This window comes from Mesocricetus auratus, unplaced genomic scaffold (assembly GCF_017639785.1).
Source record: "Mesocricetus auratus isolate SY011 unplaced genomic scaffold, BCM_Maur_2.0 Super-Scaffold_100004, whole genome shotgun sequence".
NCBI classification, from domain to species: Eukaryota; Metazoa; Chordata; class Mammalia; order Rodentia; family Cricetidae; genus Mesocricetus; species Mesocricetus auratus.
Window position 1 is genome coordinate 41,990,644 of NW_024429189.1, and position 9,461 is coordinate 42,000,104.

The following is a 9,461-nucleotide window of genomic DNA, read 5'->3' on the forward strand; positions in this document are numbered from 1 at the left end:
ACCACGAACCTAGCTACTAAAAAAAATCTATACTTCAGTTATCTCAAGATTAGATTTCTACTTAGAAAATATGAAGACTAAACTAAATATTTCATGAACTTTAACTGTTAGAGGACTACTGAAAGATAGACCTGGAAAGGTAAGTTAGGGCCAATCTGTAGGAGTTCCTCATGTTGTCTGGGGTTTGAACCTTATCCTTTGACCACACAGTAAGATTGGTAGTTTCCCCACATGGGAACATGTCAGTGTACTTCATGCTATATGATCTGGACACTTTCCCAGGATACATTAAAAGATGAAAGGCAAGAGAAAGAGTATGGTAGCTTTGGGACCAGTCAAGACATAAGGAAATAACCTACTCTGGGCTGATGGCAGTAAAAATGGAGTAAGTTTGACAGGTATTTCAAAAGAGCTGTAGCATTTGATTCTGGTAAATGTTAGGTATTTCCTTATCCACTGAAACAAAGAGAAGGAATCAGAATAGAGTTTCCAATATATTTTCCAGCTCTAAAGTTCTGTTATCTGGAGATAAAAGGAAGGACTATTTCAATGCATTTACAAAGGAGGAAGAAGTTACAAAGAGCGAATTTTGTTCTAGACCTAAAATCTGAAATCCTGAGACACTATCTGTAATAATCTTCCTTGAAGTTATCATTCTTTCCATCCTGAGCCCCCTGGGAGTTTAGACATTTGTTCTAAAAAACCCCAGGCTTCATATGCCACCCCTAGATGGAGGAATGAAAGACACTTCACTGTTTTGTGAGCTAACAGTACTCAAGAAGGCATCAGCACATGTACATATGAATGTCAAAAGATATATTCACAGTCCATTGCTTTACATTTGATACATCAGTGTCTGCTTATATATTAGCTCTCGTTTTTCTGCTTGTTCATTCAATCTGAACTAAAATTAGACTTTGAAGCCAGGTGGTTGTGCTGCATGCCTTTAATCCCAATACTCTAGAGGCAGAGGCAGGCGAATCTAAGTCCAAGGCCAGCCTGATCTACAAAGCTACACAGAGAAACCCTGTCTCAAACAAAATAAAACAAAAAGAAAAATAAAATTAAATTTTGAAAATAAAACTTAAAAAAGGAGTAAGTCTACAATAAGTTATAAGGCCATATTTTGGTTATAAGTAAATGGTGAATAAGAAGAATAATAACTCTTTTATTCAACTACTATTTGTTAAAATAGGTAAGCATGAAAAACCACCATAAACTAGAACAATGTAAGGGCATTGACACAGTGCAGTATATACACTTAGAGAAGGCTAAGACCTGAGTCTGTTAATCTTTTTATCCCCAGAGCTTAGCCTAGTCCTTTCTGTGACATTTTATAGGCATTTTATAAATGGCTTTTACATGGTTGAATAAATTATAATCATCTACCTTGCCTACCAGCTAACCAGGGGTTGAAGTCTTTTATTCAATGTGAGGTTCTTTGCTATAAAGAACTGCTATGTAGCTGAACAGTAATTGATTTCTTATTTTTCCCTGCTTTCCACTTGGCTTAATTTTGTAGCCTAATTTTAATATTTGTCTAACTGGTTTATTTCTTTGTTGTAAATACTGTAACTTCAGTTAATTTCAGGTCATTTTAAGGCTCTGAAAATTGTCTTTGCCTATGCTTACAGGTGTGTGTGCTTTGACAAGCACTGAAGAGATTATTTTTCCCTCTCCCTGTCAAGCTGGTATTAAAACACACAAAAGCAATGAGAGGAGGCAGAGCCTGACCATCTCACCTGGCTGTTGATCTTGTTATTGAGAACAGGCAAGGTTCAAATACAGATAAATAAGCAGGGGCCATTGTTTGAACCAGAATTTAAGAAGTCAAATAGAAAAACCATAAAAACAGAGTTGGGTTGTGAAATTACAAGTAAAATCAGTGAATTAGATAAGACAGGATGCAGAAACCATAAAACAGAACCTTGGGGTCACTGACAACCTATTTCAAGATTTAGCTTCTCCATACTTGCGGTTTTCTTTTGACCACTTTATTTTGAAAGAACATGAGAAACAAAGAAATGCACTTGTCTTCTCCTCTAGTCTGCAAGGGAGTCCACTGAGTAATTAAACAAATGGTTTTCAAAGAATCTGCAAAGCATCTTTAAATTTGGGTGGTGTCCAAGATCAAATACTAAAACTAACTAACTTTGTATGCTAGAAAGGGGCAGTGGAGGAAACTTTGGATTTTATCCTTTACTTTGGAGTAAGTTTTTTTGTTCGTTTTTAATTTATTTTTATTTGGCAGCTTCTATGCAGAACTGCTCAATAAATAGCGCAGGGAAGGAATGGGGTTGAGGGGGAGATTTCATACCCTCAGCTCACGTTACTCAAACCCCAGGAGTATTCATCTAATCAAGAATGGTACTGGGTGGTAGTGGCACATGCGTTTAATCCCAGCACTTGGGAGGCAGAGGCAAGTGGGTCTCTGTGAGTTCAAGTCCAGCCTGGTCTACAGAGCAAGTTCCAGGACAACCAGGGCTACACACAGAGAAACCCTGTTTAAAAAAACAAAAACAAAATAATGTCAAGAATATATTTAGGGGGTCCAGTCTCCTCTGCTAGAAGGGACAAGGCCTTCTATCTCAGGCAGATGTAGGTCTAGAGCATGTCTTCACTTTAGGGCTGTTTCTAAATCGCACTCAGAAAGTCCATGCTATAGGTGCAACTGGGTGAGGTAGTTCTCTGATCCATGGGGTGTACTGTGGGCTATGCAGCAATACTCCATTGCAATCATTTCACCATCTCTTCAAACTTTGGCTTCTAAGAAATAGTTACAATTCCTCCTATTTTCCTTCAGAGATTTTTTAAAAATATGACTTTTGGTTAATCTGCTTTGTGGTTTGTGTTTTATGTAAGAAATCCTTTCTGTATAACACATACGGCAGCCTTCACTTATACTTTTCCCCTTAAGTGTAGCTTTTAAAATTGTTATATATTTGGTGCCATTGTTCAACTTCCCATTTGTCTCTGGAGCCCCATTCTAGACCTAAAGCTTAAAAAGCTCCTTCATGCCCAGGGGCCACTTCAGGGACTCCTGATACAATCAACATCAAAGTCCCACAACAGAAAATCAGGTAATAGAAATGTACAAAGAGATTTAAAAATCTGCAGAAGGTATTCAAGGAAGATAGCAAAGTGTTATCAGCTACTGGAAATACACGTTATCTTAAAGTCAATATGTTCTCTCCCATACTGGAGAGATAAAGCCAATAGCATGTGTGAACCAAAGGCTACCAATCATTCCCTCTGTGGGTAGGTGACTTACATGTTTGTCAAATGCCTAGCACAATGCTTATCCTATGTAATGTCTGACAGGGCCTTGAAGATGCCCTGTACAAGTCTCTTTACAGTTCTATTTTAGGTCAATGAAAAGCCAACTGCTTCACAGAAAGAAATCTATGGATGGAATTCCTGGAAGGTGTCCTCACAGCTGATCCCTGTTGTGGCTTCTCGTATCCACCTGCTCTCCCCGGTTCTTGGCTCAAATCTGAAGTTAGTTGTTGGGTTGGGGGCTCCAGCTTTTAAACTGCTTTGTGATGATTTATCCCTGCCACCTTCTACCTGCCCCCAAGGATTGATTCAGATCCCCCGTGGTGCCCACCTGTTACTGACTTGGCTCACTTGTGCACTGTGCTCCAAACCATCAGATCAGAGGACCTCCGTGTCTGCTCCTCGGTCCCCTCTGCCAGCCATAACTCTCCAGCTGCCGCCTTCTGGAAACCACCACAAACCCGCACAGCCAAGTTACTCCAACCGTCTGACCCAGGATCATCCTAGCAAAAGAGCCATCTCCCCGGAAGTGAAGTGCTGTGTTCAATACCAAGCCCTGTGTTGGGCCTGCTTTCCTCTTTCCAGATGACTCTGGTAGCTGGGTAGGCCTGAGTGATGACTTCTCGGCAGCATCCTTCCCTTCTGACCGAGATAAGGAGTGCCATTCCACGCATCCCAGAGGAAGGGGATGCGGAGAGGGCTGAATGGGAGGTGAAAAGGGCTACCTTGGCTGCTGGCAGAAGGCAAGTGACTCTTTTCTGCCTCATCAACCTGTGCTCTTTCTCCAAGTCAGCTTCCTCAGTTAAAAAAAAAAAAGCACAGACTGATACCTGATATATATTCCTTCCACTCCCAAGCTATCCACGGGGAATAGCCCAGGAATCCACTTCCCTGAGATCTTGGATTCCACATCCCCAATTCTCCTCTGCATTGAACTCTGAATCCCTATGCAGCAGCATTCTATCTGGAGGCAAGGCTTATGATCTGAAAGACCTCGGTCCATTTAGAGCCCACCTGTCACAGAGTTCTGGCCTCCACGGAAGTGCCTGAAACAGCATCAAGAATTATGTGGCTTGGACAGAGGATGTAGCTCACTTAGTGGAGTGTTGTCCTCAATGCATGATGCACTGGGTTCCGTGCCCAGGACCGCAGGAATTGGGTGTAGTGGTGTACACCTAAACCTCATTAGTTTGGAAGTAAAGGCAGGAAGATCAGAAGTTCAAAGGTAATCATTGGCTACAGAGCAACTGTAAGACTGTCTTAAGAAGGAAGGAAGGAAGGAAGGGAGGGAGGGAGGGAGGGAGGGAGGGAGGGAGGGAGGGAGGGAGGGAGGAAGGAAGGAAGATGGGTCTGGAGTTTTCTTCCACTTTCTTCTCAGACACGAGTGGACTGCTCAGTGTTCCCTCTTTGCAGGTAAACCTGGACCCAGCCAGCCCATGTTATGCTTTCCCTGAAAGCCTTGTGAGACATTACAGTCACAGTTTTCATACACATGATAACATTTAGGAGTGGCAAACTCACTATGAGGACTTCTTCAGTAGTTTTACACATCTTATGCCAGTAGCCAACACGTGCCCATGACCCAGGTGAATGGGCCATGTGCCAACCTATAGAACTTGTCAAATCTAGTGGAGAATCTACTGAGGATTCCTAGATTATGTATATCCTGCAGAGATCCTGACTTCGGGTAGTCCCTACATACTCTTCAGGATTGTTGGGCTCTTTGGTAGGCATTGGGGGGAGGGGGGACTCTAAAAAACCGAAGGCATATTAGGGTTATTTAATTTCTACAGTTGACATGATGGATTACAAGGACTGTAGTGACTTGGAACCATAAGATCTTACTGTTCTACAACTCTGGAAGCTAGCAGCCCCACATCTGGGTCAAAGTCAAAGTTTGAGCAGGGCTGGTTTCTCCTAAAGGTTTTAGGGATGCAATACAGCCCAGGTTCTAGCCACCCATGTTCCTTGGCCTGTGACCCTCTTCCTCACTTCCAGCCATGCTGCATCTCCCTGGCCTTTTTTTGTTTTTTTTAAACATGGAATTGTTTTCCTGTGATGGCAGTCTGGACATTCAGTGATCAGGTTGGGTTTACCTGGGTGATAAGGTACTGGATTTAGTCACACATCTGCTTTGAGTCATTTGTCATGTAAATTCACAAGTCTGGGAGTCATCACTCAAATACAAGGGTTTCTGTCCTTGTAAGTTGTTTTCTGTCTCCTCTATTTCAGGGCCAAGACTACCCCATGACTCTGCTTCTCTGATGGATCTAGTGGAGATGTTCACTTTTCAGTTTATTCATCTTTTTTTTTTTCACCCATCAGACTGGGACCTCCAAGCTCCTTCCTTTGTGTTCAGAGGCTCAAAGCAGGAAGTAATGCAAGCTTGCTGCCAGCCACGTGTGTTCTTCATAAGTTTTCCCATTTGAAAATTTCTTGTTTTGGAGGGATGCTCTCTCAATCTGGACACATGGAGGAGAGCCTAGGCCCTGCCCTGGACAGACTTTGGAGATCTCCCATGGAGGGCCTTACCCTCCCTGGGGAGCCGAGTGGGGATTGGGTGGGGGGTTGGGAGGGGTGGGGACGATAGGGGGGAGGGGAGGGAGAGGGAGCTGGGAATGACATAAGCAAGCTTGTTCCTAATTTAAATTTTAAAAAAAAGGGAAAAAAAGAAAATTTCTTGTTTTAATCTTTTTCTGCCCACTGTTTTTCACCATGACATTTGAGATACACATCTGTTTCTTAATTTGAAAATAACAATAATATCCCATTGCTTAGTTGAGATAGTTTAAAAGTAACACTTTGTCTAATTGGGTATATAATGGAGACAGATGTGCAGAAAATCAGGTCCTCTCCATCATTGTGTACCAACGACCCCTGCGTCCCCCAGAAAGGGCCTTCCTTTGCATTTGAGTCTTCCTCACTTGATTGGGAAACTCTCTGTGGCTTTACTCTGATCCCAGACTTCTTTCTTTCTACAGTTGCCCCTTCCTTTTCTGAACACCTCTCCTTTTTTGCTCCTCTTTCCAGTCGTCCTCATCTCCCTCCCCAGTGAAATTTGGAGAACCTCAGCGAGTCTGCATGAATGCTGGCTGGCCTTTCTTCCAGCTGCTCCCATCTGTATCCCCTACAAGGTTGCCCCCTGGGATTCCCAGAAGTTTCATGTCAATGGACTGGCTCAATCAGTCCTACCCTGGCCTCTTAGAAGAGCTTGATGGTCCATCATCCAGTTACCCTCTCTCTACCTTTTTGTTTTTAATCTAGTTCCTCCTCCATGCTAAGCTGCAAGCCACAAGTTCTCCCTCGCCATCCTATTCTCAGACATTTGTTTTTTCTCTTTTCAGTATTCCAGTTTTACATGGTGTTTTATGGACCTGGTTATAGACTTTGTGGTGAGCTGTTCCACTTCTTTCCTTATAAGCGTGAGGTCATCTGTTGGGCTAGGATTGCATAAACCTTCAAGTAAGTATCTGTTTTGTCTTTCACATTTTGATTTGACTCTAACACAGATTTGCTTGTGGGTGGACTCAACTTCCCCATGCCCGGTTCCTTTGTTTCATTTTCAGTGTGGAAATGCTGGCCAGAGTGACGTAGAGTAGTAGCCTCTCACATGAGGTCTCCTTTTCTGATGGTCCAGACCATCCAACTCTCTCTCTTCTTATCGCTTCAGACCCAGTCAGTCTTCACCAAGTCCCCTGTCTGCCCATTCAAGATTATTTTACAGGGACAGTGGAATATTTAATTTTGAATAGAAAACTCTAACAGAAGTGAAAGTCCAAGGTAGGATAGCTGTTAGGGTTTTGTTCATTTCCTTTCCAATTTTTTTGTACATGCTTAGGCATGCTTGTGTGTCCATGTGCATGTGTAGGCTGCAGCTGATGGTAGGAGTAATCCTCAGTTACTCCTCTACTTCATTCTTTAAAGTGAGGTCCCTCAGTCAAACCCGGAAATCACCAGTACGTCTAGTCTTGCTAGCCAGCTTGCTCCAGGGAGCCCCTGCCTCTGCCTTCAGAGGCTGGAATTACAGACAGGCCACCACAGCCACCCAGAATTTGGGATCCAAACTCCAGTTCTCATGCTTATGTGGCAACCATTTCAACCACTGAGGCAGCTCAGCCCTGAGGTTGTGTTTTACTCTTGTTTCTGTTGCTGTGATGAAACACTGTGGGAATACATTGTGAGAGAAAGGTAGGAGTCTATTTACAATTCCAGGTAAACAGTCCACCACTGAGGGGAAATCATGGCAGGGACTTGGAAGAGCCAGTCACATCCAACAATCAAGAGCAGAGAGAGAGAGTGACTGCATGTAAGCGTACTACTCAGCTCACTCTCTCCGTTCATAACATTTCACCACTCACATCTGGGGAATGGTGATGCCCACAGTGAACTGGTTTTCCCATGTAAGTTAACATAATCAAGACAGGCCCCCACAGACACATCCACAGGTCAACCCGATAATCCCTCATTAGTATCGATCCTCTTCTCAGGTGACTTCACGTTGTGTCAAGATGACAAAGCTAAATATCTCAGGGCTGGAGAGACGGCTCCATGGTTTCATGCTCTTGTTGCTCTTATACAGGACTAAGCTTCAGTTCCCAGCATCTACACAGCAGCTCACAACCAGCCTTAACTTCAGTTCCAGAGCATCCATTGCCTTCTGCTGACCTTGATGGACACCAGGCACAAACATGGTACATGTGAACCCAGGCAAAACATTCATACACATAAAGTAAAACAAAGATTCAAAACAAAATGATCATCTTATGTTGGTTTGAGTCAATAGCTCAAGCAAAAAAACAAAATAAAAACAAAAAAAGTCTGTCAGCGTTGTCATTTTCGGCTCTGCCTCCTGTCTTACAAGCTTCATCCAGAACATGGCTTCTTTCAGAACAGCAAAAATGAATCCAGAAATCCAAGTTATGTAGCTGTACACCATCTCCGAAGGGCAAGATAGTATCCCATTTCATGCATTTCATGGTTCCAGAAGGTGGGAAAGCCTCCTTTGCAGACACTCCAGTGAACTTTTGGCCTGAATCAGGCCGGACGCCTTCCCCGATTCAGTATGTACGCCTGAGAAAAGCCATGCAGTAGCTGACTGAGACCGGGGTGGACAAGCTGTGCAAAGAACATGAGAACCTCATGCTCAGTCAGAGATGACTCCTGGATGATCTTGGAGCACTGCTCCTTCCTGCTCATAAGAGAGAAGTAGTATCAGATCGGAAGCCTGGAAATCAGGGAGGAGGCAGAAGAGGGCTGCGGAGATGGACTAAGGAGCCAAACAAAGCACATTGCCTGTCCACAGCTTCTTCTTAAACCCTAAAACACGTTAATTGGGTTGCCTCACTTGTCTAGCCTAAGGCACAAAGCTAGTCTGCTCATAGTCTTATAAAGTTTAAATCAAACAACCATGCTCATTCCTAAGAGTATTTATTATCTATGGCTGCTTTCATGCTACAATGAACAACTTGGAACGTATGCGGTCTGTAAAACTTTTTACAGCCAGTGTGGTAGTACACACCTATACTCCTAATACCCCACGGAGGCAGAAGGATTGCCAAAGCTGAAAGCTAGCCTCGGCTATATAGTGGTTTCTAGGGCTAGGGCGAGGCTTTGTCGCAATAGAACAGAAGAAAACAAAACTCTTAAACTTCCTAACCCAGTCAGAAAATGTTTGCTGGCCTGTGGTTCATGCCTTTAATTCCAGCACTCAGGAAGCAGAGGTAGGCAAATCCCTGTTTGTTCAAAGTCAACCTGGGTTACACAGTAAGATCTTGTCTCAGAAGACAAAAACAAAACAAAAACCTTGGACTTTGAAGCACTCTATCATCCATGGTCACTTTGCTGAGCTAACTTTATTGACATTTTCACTTTCTATTTATGCTGTAATCCATTCAGATGAATTTATTCATCTAAATATTGCACATTCCTCATCCACCTTTCTCTTTTATCCAGGCTTTCTTTATCAACCTGGAATGCGACTCTTCAGCCCTATGTATGTTCAAAGACCCTCCTCCAGCTCACAGAGCCTCCCCGTGTTCGGTGCACTGGGTCTTTCTTTCCTACATGTTTCCTCTGTTGGTATTCGAAGGCACTGAGTCTGTGTTAGAAGCACATGACAACAGCTTCTCTGCCTGATACAATGCTCCTGGACCTAAGCATCTTCATATAGAAGGGGCATGTGAGCA